A 15,170-nucleotide genomic window follows, 5' to 3' on the forward strand; every position below is an offset into this window, starting at 1 on the left:
GTGTTCACGATTCAATTACAAAGACTTAGGAAATTTTTCAGTACTGCTGCACTACAACTTACGTACCTCTAAGCTATTTATCTATGTATTCAGCAAAGCATTTTTGGAAAGGCCTTACATTTTTGGTGATAAATTATTTTCAGATGATTCCCAAATGAATTAGCCTAGGGTCATGGTGTCATGGAGTATATATTATCTCCCTTTACTGGTTTAATGAAACTTCACTTGTCCACTGGAGTGTTGACTTTGTTTGTATGTGAACGATGATCAAAATCAGTAGAAGACTCAGTGAAAACAGTCACACTACAACCATTGCAATGACTACCCATTTTGCACCTATACTTGAGGAGTTGTCTCAAAGGCACTTTAATGAGCTCAGTTGTTTAGGTTGATGTAAACATAAAGTGAGAAGGGAGGACTCACTTTAATAGATTCCGCAGTGTGCACCTCATGCCAGACTTGAGCATTTCTCATATTGGGGGTCTAGAAATCACATTCTTGGTGATTATCCAGTTGGTCAGTTTCTACATTCCCCCCAGCACTCTTTTGATCTTCTTCTACTGTAACTGACAATGCCTCAGTCTTCTGCAAGATTCATGTGTGTGTATGTGTGTGTGCTCAGTCACTCAGCTGCTCAGTTGTATCCAACTCTTTGCAACACCATGGACTTTAGCCCACCAGTCTCCTCTGTCCATGGGATTTTCCTGGTGAGAATACTGGAGTGGGTTGCCATTTCCTCCTCCAGGGGATCTTCCCAAGCCAGGAATTGAAGCCATGTCGCCGCTGTCTCTCGCGCTGACAGGTGGAATTCTTTCCACTGAGTGAAAGCCCTCTGCAAGTTTTACTCTGGTTCAAGGGACAATTATTCACATGATTGTGAATAGGTGTTTTCTCCACAATCTGACCTTCAATCATATTCTCAAACACATCCTTCCCAAGTTTCAGAAGGGAGCAAAAGAGTGGCTAGGGGATTCCCCTTCTTGATGTTCATGTCATAAATCATTTCTGTGTTGGTTACCTATACCCAAGAAAAAAGCTGTATTTTTCTCAGTATGGACAGCTCTCCAGAGTCTGTAGTAGATGGATGGCCAACACAGAGGGGCACTGCACAAGGCTGATGCTGTTTTCCACTGCTTATAAAGCATGGTGGCAAGTCAGGCATTTTAAGTCATCCTGTAAACCCCAAGGAAATGTTCCCTGACCCACCAAAATTGCCTGTGAACATTAACAGAAACTCCTATTCGAACATAGTAGTCATGAAATGGAGGTGAGAAGGCAGAATAATGAAGTGCAGCAGGTTCTTTTAATAAATTTTTGCTCATCCATTCAACAAATATTTCCTAAGCAATTACTGTATGCAAACCATACTCTTAGGCATTGGGTTGGGTGACTGGTCCAAGAAGAAAAGCAACAGATTCGTCCATGTGTCAGGGTCCAGTCAAGAGCACAGAAACCACATGGGGTATTTCAGCAGGGTATCTATCACAGGAAATTGGTGACTCCAGTGTTGGAGGACTGAAAAGACCTTTCAGAGGGAAGAATGAGGTAACACAGGCTTATTAATTACTGGAAGTAATATGCATCTCAGGCTGGGGAAACACAGGAAAAACTTAGAAGTTGGAGGAGGCACCCCTCAAGCTGGGCCTGGTTATCTGCCCCTCAAAGAGCTGGGGTTGCGATGCCTGAGATGAGAGCTGGCACAGTTGCTGCCAGTGCCTCTGAGAGACGCCAGGAGGTGGGCTCCAGAGGCTGGACCCAAGTGCTGCTGATGAGGTGGTGGGCCATCCCTGAGACATGGCTTTCAGGAACATCAGGCAAACAGGAAGGAGAAGGTCCCTTCCGGTCTCTCTCCTGGTGTCCTTAATGACAGAGCCTAACAGGAGGAGGTATGTCATTGGAGCAGAGTGAGGAGGGTGCATCTCGAGCTGAGTGTGTCCATCATTTAATAACTGGCATACGTGGCTTCTATTGTCAAATCTAACAGGGAAGATGAAGCACGTGTGCAAATGCAAAGTTAAAATTAATAAGTAACCTCACAGTTGTATCATGTAGGTGTCATGAGGAGAACATACTTATTTCCAAGTTGGGAGATGAGGAAAAACTTTAAGGAGGGAATGAAATCTTACATGAGATTTGAAACACAATAAAGTCTGAATAAATTGAAAGAAGATAAAGAGAACTTCAGGCAGAAGGTACAGGGTGTCAGGAAACCACAGAGACCAACAGATTGGGAAGTAGGCTGGGAAAATATCATAGAGGGCTTTGAATTGCACACTAAAGAATGCTCTGGATTTTTAAACACTTGAACACTAAATTCTGCCAGATTGTTTGAGTCCCTGGTGATAATATGCAAATTTAGTGCAGGAAGTTGGGACATCTTTCCAGGGTGACAAGAGCCCTTACAATAAAGTAGATTGCAAGGCCTCTCAAAAATCCAATTTGTAGCACTGTAATTCTACAGTACCAGGCTCTCCAGGAGTAGCCAGTAAATTAAAGAAGTGCTAGACATTTCACTAAACTCGGTGTGGTATTTAGATCATTTGCAGTTCATTTTTGGCATGGCCTAGAGGTGGAGACACTTCCCATATAAATCTCTGCCCAGCCGCTGCGTGCACAATGGTTCGAGTGACACACCAGCTGTGTGACACAGTCATCTGTCATTCCTGAACACGGACGAGATGTCATCCGCTCTGTAAATAAGTCTATTTATTTCCCTGTTGATGGAAGTTACCGCATTCAAACAATGTGCCTTCAGCAACAAATTCCGGTGGCTGGGGGTGGGAAGACAGAATCAACTTGGGGTTGGCGTTGTTTGTTTGAATCCATGGTGTGATGTGCAGGTGAACTGGCTCAGGGGGAGAAGAGGAAAGCCTTGATCGTTAGTAGTGTTTGCTGATTTCTGTGGTGTACATATATTAATACCATGGCCAATTCCAGGCTAGCAATCTGACATCACTAACCTTGAGATTGGGCAAAAATGTGCAAAATCAACTCTCGCAGACCGAGTGAGTTAGCTCCAGCACAGTGCTGGTAGGTGTTAGATCAAGGAGGAAATGATATGAGGCAGCCAAGTAGAAATGGCCTAGAAATTAGGATGATAATTAGGCTGAGGGAGAGGAGAGACATAGATGCAGGAATCAATAGCTCTTCCCAGAAGTATTGAAAACCCTTGGAAAGGTAATCCTAGGGGAAGAGAAGACGAAAGAGGTGACCAAAGATGTGCAATCATGGTCACCTGTCTCCCAGGTGACGCAGTTTCTTAAATTCCCTGACCACTTTGTTGAGAAAAAGCATTTTACCCTCCCAAAGTCCACCTTAATATTTTCTAAAGAACTTAGGAAGGACTTCCCTGGTGGTCCAGTTCAGAATCTGCCTTGGAATGCAGGGGATGTGAGTTCGATCCCTGGTCCAGGAAATAAGATCCCACATGCTGCAGGGCAGCAAAGAGGCTGTGTGCTGAAACTAAGACCCAACACAGACAAATAAATAAATATTTTTTTATAAAGAACTTGGACAAATAAATTGTATCTGTTAAAATTTCTGAGGCTAAGATGTAATTTCATACAAGAAATGAGGCATATGCATAGCTTCCATTTTTTATTCTAGCCATCAAATGTTTTCCCTATGACTCAGAGAGATGTCCCATTTCTCTGTACTGAATAGGTCAATAGCACAAATAAATTTGTTCTGTAGTATTTCTGATGCATGGTGTGACAGTCTTATGTAGTTGTTTGCTAATTGCCTTGTTCACAAGCCTGAGTGTGGTAAAATATTTTATTCAGCCATAAAAATAATGACTTTAAAAATTAAATTAATAATGATTAAAATTAAGTATTAACCATTCAATTAAATTTAAAAATAAATCCAGGGACTTTTAATTCTCCTTATGGAGAAAAACAAACTGAGTTAATAAGCTTGACAAATATTTAATAAATATTTAACGTCATAGCCACATCCTACATGAAGAAGAAAAAAGTTAAATTTTGATATCAAAGGTTATAAAACTGTCTTACGGCTGAGTTCTTACAACACCCTTGAGTTAAACTAGGATGCTGACGGAGAGTAAGCTTGTGTTTTCAATCAAAAAGAAGGCATATAAATGGGAGCCAGTATTCGTGCTGATTTTCAAGAAACCGATGAGGTCTAATCAGTTTCTCACAGAAAACAAGGGATTTGAGTGCTGGCAAGTTCTTAAGCTCTGTGCCATGCTCTCCTCAAACACAAACGTGTGAGCACACACAGACACAAGGACAGCTGCAGCTGAGCCTACAAAGGTAGGGGCTGGAGAAGGGATACTGCTTTGCAACCAATGCAGCTTCCCGCCTTGAGCTGGAAGATCGCCGCATGCTTATTCTGCCACCTTGTGTGATGCACACATATTACAAGACAAAACATCTTCAGACACTTGTTCTATTAGCCCTTATGATGTTGGCTTTCTTCCTTGAAAAAAAAAAAAAAAGAACGGTCCTATTTCAAGGGTTACCACCACCAAATCATTTGTGCAACTGAAGAGCAGTGATTTGACTCCCCAGATGTCCTTATCTTAGGAGTATTAATCAGTGAAGCTAGGGCAGAGAGGCTGGCCCACGTAAAAATACAAAAAGATAGGTTTATAAAGATGTGGGAATGGAGGACTTTTCTGGTGGCTAAGATTCTGAGCTCCCAATGCAGTGGCTCCAGGTTCGAACCCTGGTCAGGGAACAAGATCCCACATGCCACAGTTGAAGATCCTGCATGCTGCAAGGAAGATCAAAAATCCCTTATGCCACAACTGTGACTCGGCACTGCCAAATAAATTAATTGAAAAAAAAAAAAAAAAAGATGTGGACATGCTGTTTCTGGGCTCAGCTGACTCTTGGTCCTGGGAACCCCCTGGTGGAAATAAGGTGGAGCACAGGGGACCATGATGCTTATTTGGAGTCCCCAGGAGAGTCATGCTTGGGTAACCATCCCACTCACCACATCCACCACCATGCAGGCATTGAGGCCAGCTCCCACACTGCAACCTCACTGTACCTGCATCTATGCTTAGTAACAGCAGCAGGGACTTGGAACCAGATATTCCAAATGACTTCCTGACCCCTCTGACTCAACATAGGAGGATCTACCCACCAAAACTGAGCTGCACTTGGAATTGAGAGACATTATGAACTGTGGAGCCTGCCTAACAGGGACGAGGTTACATCTTCCAGACCATGCATCCTGGACAAACCTTTACTGAGAGTAGGCCAGCGGTCTTCAGGCTGGATATGAAATCTTGTCATTCTTGTCTGTTTGGGCAAGGCAGCTGAATCATATATACTTTGGTTCCAAAATGAGTGTCAAATTTGATTCCTGGCACTACTGAAATGCTAACCCTATCTTAAATACAGCCACACAGGAGTAATGTTATTTATATCTTAAATGCATGTGTGCTAAGTCGGTTCAGTCATGTCTGACTCTTTGTGACCCTCCAGACTGAAGCCCTCCAGGCTCCTCTGTCAATGGGATTCTCCAGGCAAGAATACTGGAGTGGGTTGCCATACCCTCCTCCAGGGGAATCTTCCTGACCTAGGAATCAAACCTGCATCTCTTATGTCTTCTGCACTGGCAGGCAGGTTCTTTACCACTAGTACCACCTGGGAAGCCTATCTCAATACTTGGAAAATATTATCACTTTGAATAATATTGTTCTCCCTTCCAAGTGATTTATTTTCTGATAAAATTACTCTTTTGATTCTCACAACCATTTCTGAAATCCCATAAGTTGTCAAAAATGGTTTGCAATGACTTAATTAGAAGTGTTGTAAACATGCACAGAAAACATTTCTCCAGAGGAACTGTGCACCCAGGGGAGCCAGCTCTGGCACCTGTCAGTCCTGGGTCTGAATCCCACCTCTGACTCTTCAACAGACTTCTCTGATTTCAGTGTAAAAAAGACATAATATTAGCTATGTTGACAAAGTTTCCTGGAATATTGGCAGTACTATATTAGAGCACATGGAAGAAGCACACCGCTCAGTCATGTCCAACTCTTTGCGACCCCATGGACTGTAGCCCCCCAGGCTCCTCTGTCCATGGAATTCTTCAGGCAAGAGTACTAGAATGGGTTTCCATTCCCTTCTCTGGGGGATCTTGCCAACCCAGGGATCAAACCTGGGTTTCCTGCATTGCAGGCAGGTTCTTTACTGACTGAGCCACCCACATAGTAGGTGGCTGCTCCTAATTCTATAATAGCATTCAAGTGTGGTCAAAAGAGAATTGCAGGAAGAGAGAGGGAGACCTGAAATATATTATGCCTGACACTTAACGATGCTGATATGCTTAAATCTTATACATTGATATTACTGAGAAAATAAAGGGTGTTTTCCTTCTAATCTTATCATTTATTGACAAGGATTTAACAGGGATGGTATGCTGTGTTATGTTGTGCTATATAGTACAATGAAGTTCATCAATGGAATGTCTACTCAAAATTAACTGTGACATCACTGAAAGCACTATGGTGATTTACTGGATATTTACATGATCATATTACCAGAGCTGTCTGCAGCAGAAGACCTCAAGTTGCTTTATGTGAGGAAAAGATGAGGCTGCTGCCCAACCTGATAAATTCTATCCTTCAGAGTAATCCTACCAAACACAGGAGCAAAAGGCTGTAGAAAGAGATTTTATTAAGAGAAAGCAGCAATGAGCCATCAACCTTATTTGCACAGGATCACATTCTGCCTCTACCCTTAGGACTGGGTCACTCAAGCTCTCAAACCAGGACCCACTTCAGATTGGGGGAGAGAGGGACCTTTTCTGACTCTTCTAAGGAACTGACAGAACTTCTGGGTTACACAACAGTCATTAATCCTCACCCCCAAGTAAAAATGCCCTTCTCCAGGTTTTTTTTTTAATTGGAGGATAATTGCTTTACAATATTGTGTTGGTTTCTGCCATACAACAGCATGAATCAGCCACAAGTATACGGAGAGTCTGCCATTCGTCTCTGAGCAGGAAATCCAGAGGTGAGGTGAGAGTTGTCTATTCCCTCTGCCCTTTGGGACCTTCTCCCTCAAGGACAAGAACCAAGATGTGTTCTCTGTAGCCCAAACTCAGCACAGAGCCACATGCATAGTAAAGGACTGCTCACATTTATTGCTTGTATGATCGAATGAGCAAACTCTTAAGTTAGACACAAAGATTTCCAATCATTATCAAGGGTTAAACTTTTCTGTTCAGGAGAGTATTATTTTGCTTAATCTTCCAGAATGACATCTAGCAATCTTTTCAAACAGTTTCTGCCACCTGCTTCTATATTTGTTATCATCCATCTCTTTTCTGTCAGAAATCTTTGTGTTATATTTAACTGAGATCCTAAAAGAAATTTAACATCCCCTGATCAGCATCTTTTAATTAGCATATTGAGCTTCCCTGAATATAATTTCAGTATTCATCAAAGCTACTAATACTGACAGTTGAAAAACACTAGAACATTAAAACAATTGACGCAAACAGAAATAAATTTTTAGAGAATCCTTACAAGATAGGAAAACAATAAATAATGACCAGGAAAAACTATTCCCATTTGTTTCAGAAATGTCTGTATCTTCATGCAAAATAATTTTTTAGAAACCCATGATCTTTCAATAATATACATCTACTAATTTGGTAAAGCATACAATGACATGTGGAGGGCTGAGAACACTGCCTAACACGCAGCAAGTAAGAGAACGTGTTATTATTTACAAAAGGTTTTTCCAACTCAAAAATATTTAAGGAGATGATGAGACTTTTAAAATAGCATTAGCAGGATTAAGAGCTAGATTCATTTGATAATTGAAGAATCCTAATCTGTTTTGCCTTAAAAAATGTAATTTAATTGGTGTTTCTGTTACGACAAGCAGACAACTAACCTGATCTCCATCCCTATGGAAAAGTGAAACCAGAAGAAAAAAAATAGGTTTATATTTTAAGGATTTGTACAAAATAAGGAAAAGAACATTATCAATATAAAGATAAATGAACACTAAAACAGGCTACCTACAATGACTGGAAGATCTGTTTCTAAGGATGTTTAATGAGGGTCTCAATGAGCTAAACTGAAAGTCTCTCCTCTTGAGGACATAGAATTGATGACTATGGAGAACCCTTCCTAACTCTTGAAGTTTAAGAAATGTTGTGATTGGCATGTAACGAAGCAAAAAGACCCCCAAAAGAATCTTAATTCTCTACAAGAGAGAAAAAAATATATAATCTGAGCATTAAAAAAAAAATCACACGTAGAGGCAATAGAGATTCAGAGGAATCCCACAAACACCTGGACAGCCCTAAATGTACTTGTTCTGTCTGGCTTCTAGGAGCACCATCTTTACTGCACCATTTCCGCCTTCCTTTTGTCTATCTCACTATTGTAAGCAAGAAAACAGATCAAAGTATAGAAAAGTTCTTTTCAGGTGCTTGACAGAGCATGAGTCTGTGTATTTCAAATGATACCTGTCACAGGAATAAAGCATGCCAAAACTCTGGCTGTACATGATCGTGCTTCCAAGCCTGAGAATAATAACCCCCAGATTAGGACTAAGCCAGCCAGAAAGCCAAGAAGATGGATTCTGAGCAGCTCTTGTTATTGGAAAAGAAAAGACTTTTTTTTCAGATTTACAGTCAATACCAGTGGTTTGAGACCATTCAGGACTTGTCAAGCTGAACAATATCCCTTCATGTTATATTGGAACAAAGGTTCTGCGTGTTGTTTACGCAGTTCTAGAATGGTGCTTTCAAAGTGCAGACTGGGAACAACAGGATCAAAATTGCTTGGGAATTTGTTAGAAATACAAATTCTTGGGACTAATCCTGATCTGCCAGTCCAGAAATTCTGGAAATGGAGGCTAACAGTAACTGTTTTAACAAGTCTTCTCAATGATCTTAATGGCAGCTGAAGGTTGAGAGGGCTTCCCTGGTGGTTAAGACAGTAAAGAATCTGCCTGCAATGCAGGACACCTGGATTTGATCCCTGGGTCGGGAAGATCCCCTGGAGAAGGGAATGGCAATCCACTCCAGAATTCTTGCCTGGAGAGTTCCACAGACAGAGGAACCTTCTAGGGTAATGGCACTGAAGTGTTTCTGAAATCATGTTAGTCCTCATCCTGAGCCAGAAGAATCATAGGATGAAAATTTACTCATCCGAACTCATTATAATAGAACACTCGTTCAGAAATTAGATGTCATGAGGAACCAAAGGAAGCAATTGAAATGGTTGAAAGGCTGAATTGGATAATGGTCCTCTGTGACTGAATTATAGTTCCAAAAAAAAGACACAAAGAATTGTGACATAATTGCAATTAATATGTGATGCTTTTCTTACGAATTACGAGCTTCCACATGTTACAGCTGATGTATAACTAGGTGACATCATTGTGAAGTAAACCCTGAGATTAAACAAATGACCTGCTGAAAACTGAAACTGTTTCTGGAACAGAAAAGACACTGTGGTCTAAATCTGAGCTGTGTGCTCATATTAGTTCCACAATGGATGCAGAAGTTCACTAGCTGAATAGGAAACTGAATATACGTTGTGTCAAATATGGCCATTGAGTCTGGGTGATATCCTGATCACTGCCCTATTCATTAAAAAGCTGTCTGTTTGTTGAATCAAATACTGACACTAAAAACAAAAGATATGTTATGGAAACACACAGAGGAAAATAGAACATACTCTCTGACCACAACATACTAAAAACTAAATAATGATATGCTTAAATGAAAACTTCATTCACCAAAGGGAAAAATAGAACCATCTTCTGGAAAACAATTGGGTCAAGGAGGAAATCAATCTGTATAAATAAACGTAATTTTCTATATGTTTATTACTATAGAATTAAAAGGCTATATTTGCCGTGGTCTGAAGTAAAATACACTAGAAGATATACATAAAATTTACTTGGGAGTGTTGCTAGGAAACAACGTTTTGAAATAAACTATTTCCTTCAGAGTAGCTGAATCTGAAGAACAATGAAAAGACAGGAGAGATATTCTTCTCTTGGTCAGAGAAAACAAACAGCTTGTAAACATAAATCTCAAAAACAGTACATGAGGTTGACTCTCTGAGCCGTAGGCACTGAGTCTCCAGGTATGACTGCTCATAGTCACACCCTGCGCAAAGTGGAAGAGGTGTTTCCAGTGTTTATTCTGAGTGCCTTCAGCTTTCCCAATCCAGTCTCCAAACTTGGGGCCACTTGTTCTCCTGGACTGCAACTTGCTTTGGTTCTTTTCATAGATTTGAGACAGAAACTACAGAATACTGTACCCAGAATTACAGACCAGTCCGTGTTTCCTCACCTTTAATCTCCCGGCCGTAACACCAAGGTCTTTCCCAGTATTGTCTATCATATGCTTTCAACCCTCTGTCAGCGGTGGGATACTCTGATGATCTGAACATTCTGGACTCAGAAGCCATTCAGACTGATTTGACTGTGGGCACCAATACAGAGAGGTTTTTGCCTGTAGCTTCAGCTAAGGCTCGGAGGGACATGCTGCTGCTGCTAAGTCGCTTCAGTTGTGTCCAACTCTGTGCGACCCCATAGAGGCAGCCCACCAGGCTCCCCCGTTCATGGGCTTCTCCAGGCAAGCACACTGAGGGGACATGATCTGGAGGCAATTCTAGTGAGGAGTAGAGTAAGACAGGTGTGTTCTGACTCCTCTGAGGAGAGAAAACTTTTTCCCTCAGTCCTCTGACTGTATCTACAAGCTAACAGATATTGTAGTCTATAGTGACATGGAGTTATAACATTTTTAAAAATCTTAAATTGAATACAGAGGGAGACGTTTTTCTCTAACTTACTTACAGAGGTATTTGTATGGCAGGAACAAGCGGGCAGAACTTCAAGAGAAGAATACTTTAACCTAGCGGTTCAGACTACAGCATCTGGAGCCAGACCTACTGGGGTCAAGTCCTGGCTCTCACTAGCCTCCCTGTGCCTTAGTTTCCCCATCTGTGAAGGGGATGATTAATACCTATTGCACAAGGTTCATTTGAGATTAATTGGACTAATATTCACAAAATGCTTAAAATGATGCTTGTCATGCAGGTGCTAAGGCATATCAGTCATGTCCGACTCTTTACAACCCCATGGACTATAGATTGCCAGGATTCTTTGTCCATGGGATTCTCCAGGCAAGAATACTGGAATGGGTTGCCATTCCCTCCTCCAGAGGATCATCCCTACCCAGGGATCAAACTAGTGTCTCTTGGGTATACTGCCTTGGCAGGCAGGTTCTTTACACTACCGCCAACTGGGAAGCCCAAAATGATCCTTGTGTGCTGTGCTTAGTCATTTAGTTTTGTTCGACTCTTTTCAACCCATGGACTGTAACCTGCCAGGCTCCTCTATCCATGGAATTCCCCAGGCAAGAATACTGGAATGGGTTGTCATTCCCTTCTCCAAGGGATCTTCCCAACTCAGGAATCGAACCCAGGTCTTCTGCATTGCAGGCAGATTCTTTACTATCTGAGCCACCAGGGAAGCCCCCCAAAATGATGCTTGGTTTAGTCACTAAGTCATGTCCTACTCTTGTGACCCCATGGATAGTAGCCCGCCAGGTTCCTCTGTCCTTAGGATTTTCCAAGCAGGAATACTGGAGTGGGAAATGATGTTGGTATATAGTAATTTGGGCTTCCCAGGTGGCATTAGTGGTAAAGAACCTAACTGCCAGTGCAGGAGACTTAAGAGACTTAGATTCGCTCCCTGGGTCAGGAAGATCCCCTTACAGGAGCGCGTGGCAACCCACTCCAGTATTCTTGCCTGGAGAATCCCATGGACAGAGGAGCCTGGTGGGTTACAAAGAGTTAGACATAACTGAAATGACTTAGCACACACATAATAATTTACTTATTAATGGCTATTAAATAAATTTAAGGTGGTTTCAAGCAGATACTCTGAAGGCAGGAGCATGTCTCCTCTCACTGAGCAGATAAGAGATCAAACTTGTGGATGAGGCACAGTGACTTTAGTAGACCTTGCTTCTGAGCAGTTGTCTTAGCCTATGAGACCTAGCAATTGAAATGAAAAAGAATGCACGACAGAGCCACAAATCTCAGGCCCATTTAGAGCATTTTTCCTGAGATCTTCAATAGGCCAGCTAGTAGTACAATTAAAGCTTATTTAGCTATAACAAAATGGTAATAAAACATATTAAGCTTTATGGATCTACTCATAGGCAAATTTATAGTCAAGGGTTCTTATTATTTACGAAGTTAAAGATAAAGGGAAAATATAATAAAGCTATCAATTTAGGGAAAAAAAACACAAGGAGCTTCAGAAAACAGAAAGATATAATCCTTTTTTTCTTTCAAATAGATAAAAATGCCTTTATTTCTAAAATGTGGCTTAACTACACCCATGGTGTGCTAAGCTTGTTTTGGAATCATCTTGCAGCTCCAAGTAAAACCAGGCCAGCGGAGGAACAGTCGGGGCTATTGGTTCCCGGCACCAAGGTGTCACTACTTCAGCAATTCAATCCACACAGTTATTCTCCAGATGTTTTTTGTGACGTATAGAGAGTTGTTTTGGATTCCTCTGTACGACAGAGGTCTGACCCTGAGGAAGACCAGCAGCCCACATCCTCTGCATTGATAGGCTTAATGATATGGCCTGGATTGGTGACAACCTTGGGCATGGTCAGCTTTTGGAAGGCCCTCTGGGTGTTCCATGTAGATCCTATGGGGGTCTGGATGGTCCTTTCAAATTGTTAATGGTGTGTGAATGGATGCGGAAACACCTGCCCCTGATGAGCTGCTGCATGGCTGTTCCGCTTCTCATTGATAATCACGTTTGGCAGATTCTTGTCTTTCCTCAGAGGACCCTCAGGGGCTTTAATGAGAAACGGGCGTCTCTTCTTGGCGCTGGGCTCCAGGCCCATACCACCCCACTCGCTCCAGCCAGGCAGAGTCAGGTCCAGGTCCTTTGGCTTACTCGCCTCCACGGCTTCCCTCTTCTCTTTCAAGAAGTCTCTGATGACATCATCCCCAGCAAAAGCTTCCTTTATTTTCTGCCTTTGATCTCTCTCTTCTTCATCTTCCAACTCCTGTACAGTCATGGGAACTACCAAGGACTTCACAGAAGGCGATTTTGTGGTTAGGAGGTTCTGGAGATCAATCATTTGCTCCTTCCTTTTCTTCTCCTTGGGGGCACCAATATGATTACTTAGATTCTTCTCCAACTGCAGCCCTTCCACTGCAGTTCTGGGAAGCTCCTTGTTTTCAACACACCCTTCTCTGCCCAGCTCCTCCAGCTCGTCCAGAGTCCGAGCTCTCTTTGGCCTCTGCAGCAACATGGGCTCCTCTTCCTCCCTGACAGGTTCCTCTCTCTGAGCAGTCCTCGCTGAACTCAGTTCTTGCTTCCCTGACTGATGGTTCTCCGTGATGAGTTTCTGAGACAGTGTCCTCAATTCGGACAGTACCTCCTGGCTGCTAGGATCCTTTGTTACACGTCTGTGCACTGGCTCTGCCATGTGGTTGAGCTCAGACTTCTGTCTAAGTGATCGCCTTTCCTCAAATTCTTTCAAGAGAGTTTCTTCCTCCACCACTGCCCTTTCTTCCTCACTTTCAGAAGTCTCCTGGGCTTCAGGCTCAGCAGGATCCTCCAGGTCTTTCTGGACCTCAGCCTCTTCGGCATCAATGAAGTGATTCCGGAACATCCAGGGATTCAGTCCATTTGCCTTTATCTGCACCCCATTCACCATGTCAGGGACAAGAGGTTCTTACTCTTCCTCCTGGCCTTCCTCCTCTTCCTCACTCTCAGAGGCCGCCTGGACCTTATGCGTCAGCTCTTTGTTCCTGGCCAGCTGTTCCTGTATAGCCTGGTGAGCCTCCAGGTCATATTTGGCCATAATTGCCTTTGATTTTGCCCATTTCCCACTGTTCTGGTGCTTAAGGCTCATTCGCTCCATCATTCTGGCCTTGTCAAGTTTTTCTAGTTCTTCTAGTGCTGCACCAGGATTGACCTTCTGCAGCTTCTCAAAATCTTTTAAGGCTTCTTGGCCTTTCCTTTCTTCAGAATTCTGTGATACTTTTTGCTTTTGATTCTCTTCTTTCTTTGAGCCCTGGCCTCATAGTAGGATTGCAGGGCCCGGGTCCTTTGAAGCTCTGCTCGGCGCATCTTTACCTCTTCCAGGCTCATAGCTTTGAGAGAGGCCTTTTCCATGGGAGTCAGTAAAGGGTCTGTCACGGGCTGCTTGTTCTTATGGAGAAGATTTAAAATCTCCTGCTCCAGGGTAGTTCCTGCCTTCCAGCCACTGACCATGTGTTCGATGGAAGCAAAGGCTGATTGGGGCTTGCTCAGGGGAAAAACCAGCCGCTCTGCTTGCCAGTTCTTCAGAACAACAGGATCCCATTTGGAGAGGATTTGGGAGCTTTTATTGAATGCCACTTCTCTGTGGATCCGCTCAATCTCTTCTCTGTGAAGTGGTAACTCCACAGTCTTCTTCAATTTCACTCAATTTAGCTGCTTTTTCACAGCAGCCAATGAGGATGAAGTTTTAACAGGCTCAAGCAGATCTGAAAGGACCAGCTTTTCTCCTGATTCTTCAGAACTTACACTGAACTCTGACACCTTCAGACTAGCCTCTGACCTCTCAGCCAATTTCTGCCTATCCTTTCCATTAAGTGAATTGATTGATTCCAGAAGCTTCTGATGCTTTCTTTCTCCATCTTTGTCCCCTTCATCTTCACTGGTGCTCAAGGGGTAGTCTTTTGGCAAATCCTCTAGTTCATTCTGTTGGTTCGAAGCCAGAAGATTGTTCTCCGCAACCTGGTTCGCGCTCATCTCAGCAGCCTGTCTCTCACATGGACCAGGAGCAGAAGTTTAAAGGCAAGACATAATCTGAATAAAATCAGAAATAAAAAAAAGAAACATAGTAAAGTTAATAAATTCAAGCTTAGTTCTAAAAAAATGAAAGGCAAAAATGGCACAATTAGAGAAAATAAATATTAAAAAGTGACAGAAAATATTTGAAAATTATAAAGTACACCATGGATAATTATAAGCAAGTAAATTAAGCAATCTCAGCAAAACAGACAATTTTCTGGAAGAAAAACATAAATTACCAAAACTGACTTAACAATAGAAAGAGAACCTGACAAGAGCAATGCTGGTGAAATTATTGATAGAGTTATTAAAGAACATCCCCTATAAAAGGCTTCAGCCCAT

General features: G+C 42.3%; 1 pseudogene across 1 annotated transcript; it reads right to left on the bottom strand.

The window, feature by feature from the left end:
- Positions 1-12,317: 12,317 nt before the first annotated feature.
- Positions 12,318-14,796, bottom strand: LOC113898351 (annotated as a pseudogene). The gene has a single exon (XR_003512620.1). The product of XR_003512620.1 is annotated as a U3 small nucleolar RNA-associated protein 14 homolog A pseudogene (transcript).
- Between the last annotated feature and the right edge of the window lie 374 nt (positions 14,797-15,170).

This window comes from Bos indicus x Bos taurus, chromosome 9 (assembly GCF_003369695.1).
Source record: "Bos indicus x Bos taurus breed Angus x Brahman F1 hybrid chromosome 9, Bos_hybrid_MaternalHap_v2.0, whole genome shotgun sequence".
In the NCBI taxonomy this organism is placed as follows: Eukaryota; Metazoa; Chordata; class Mammalia; order Artiodactyla; family Bovidae; genus Bos; species Bos indicus x Bos taurus.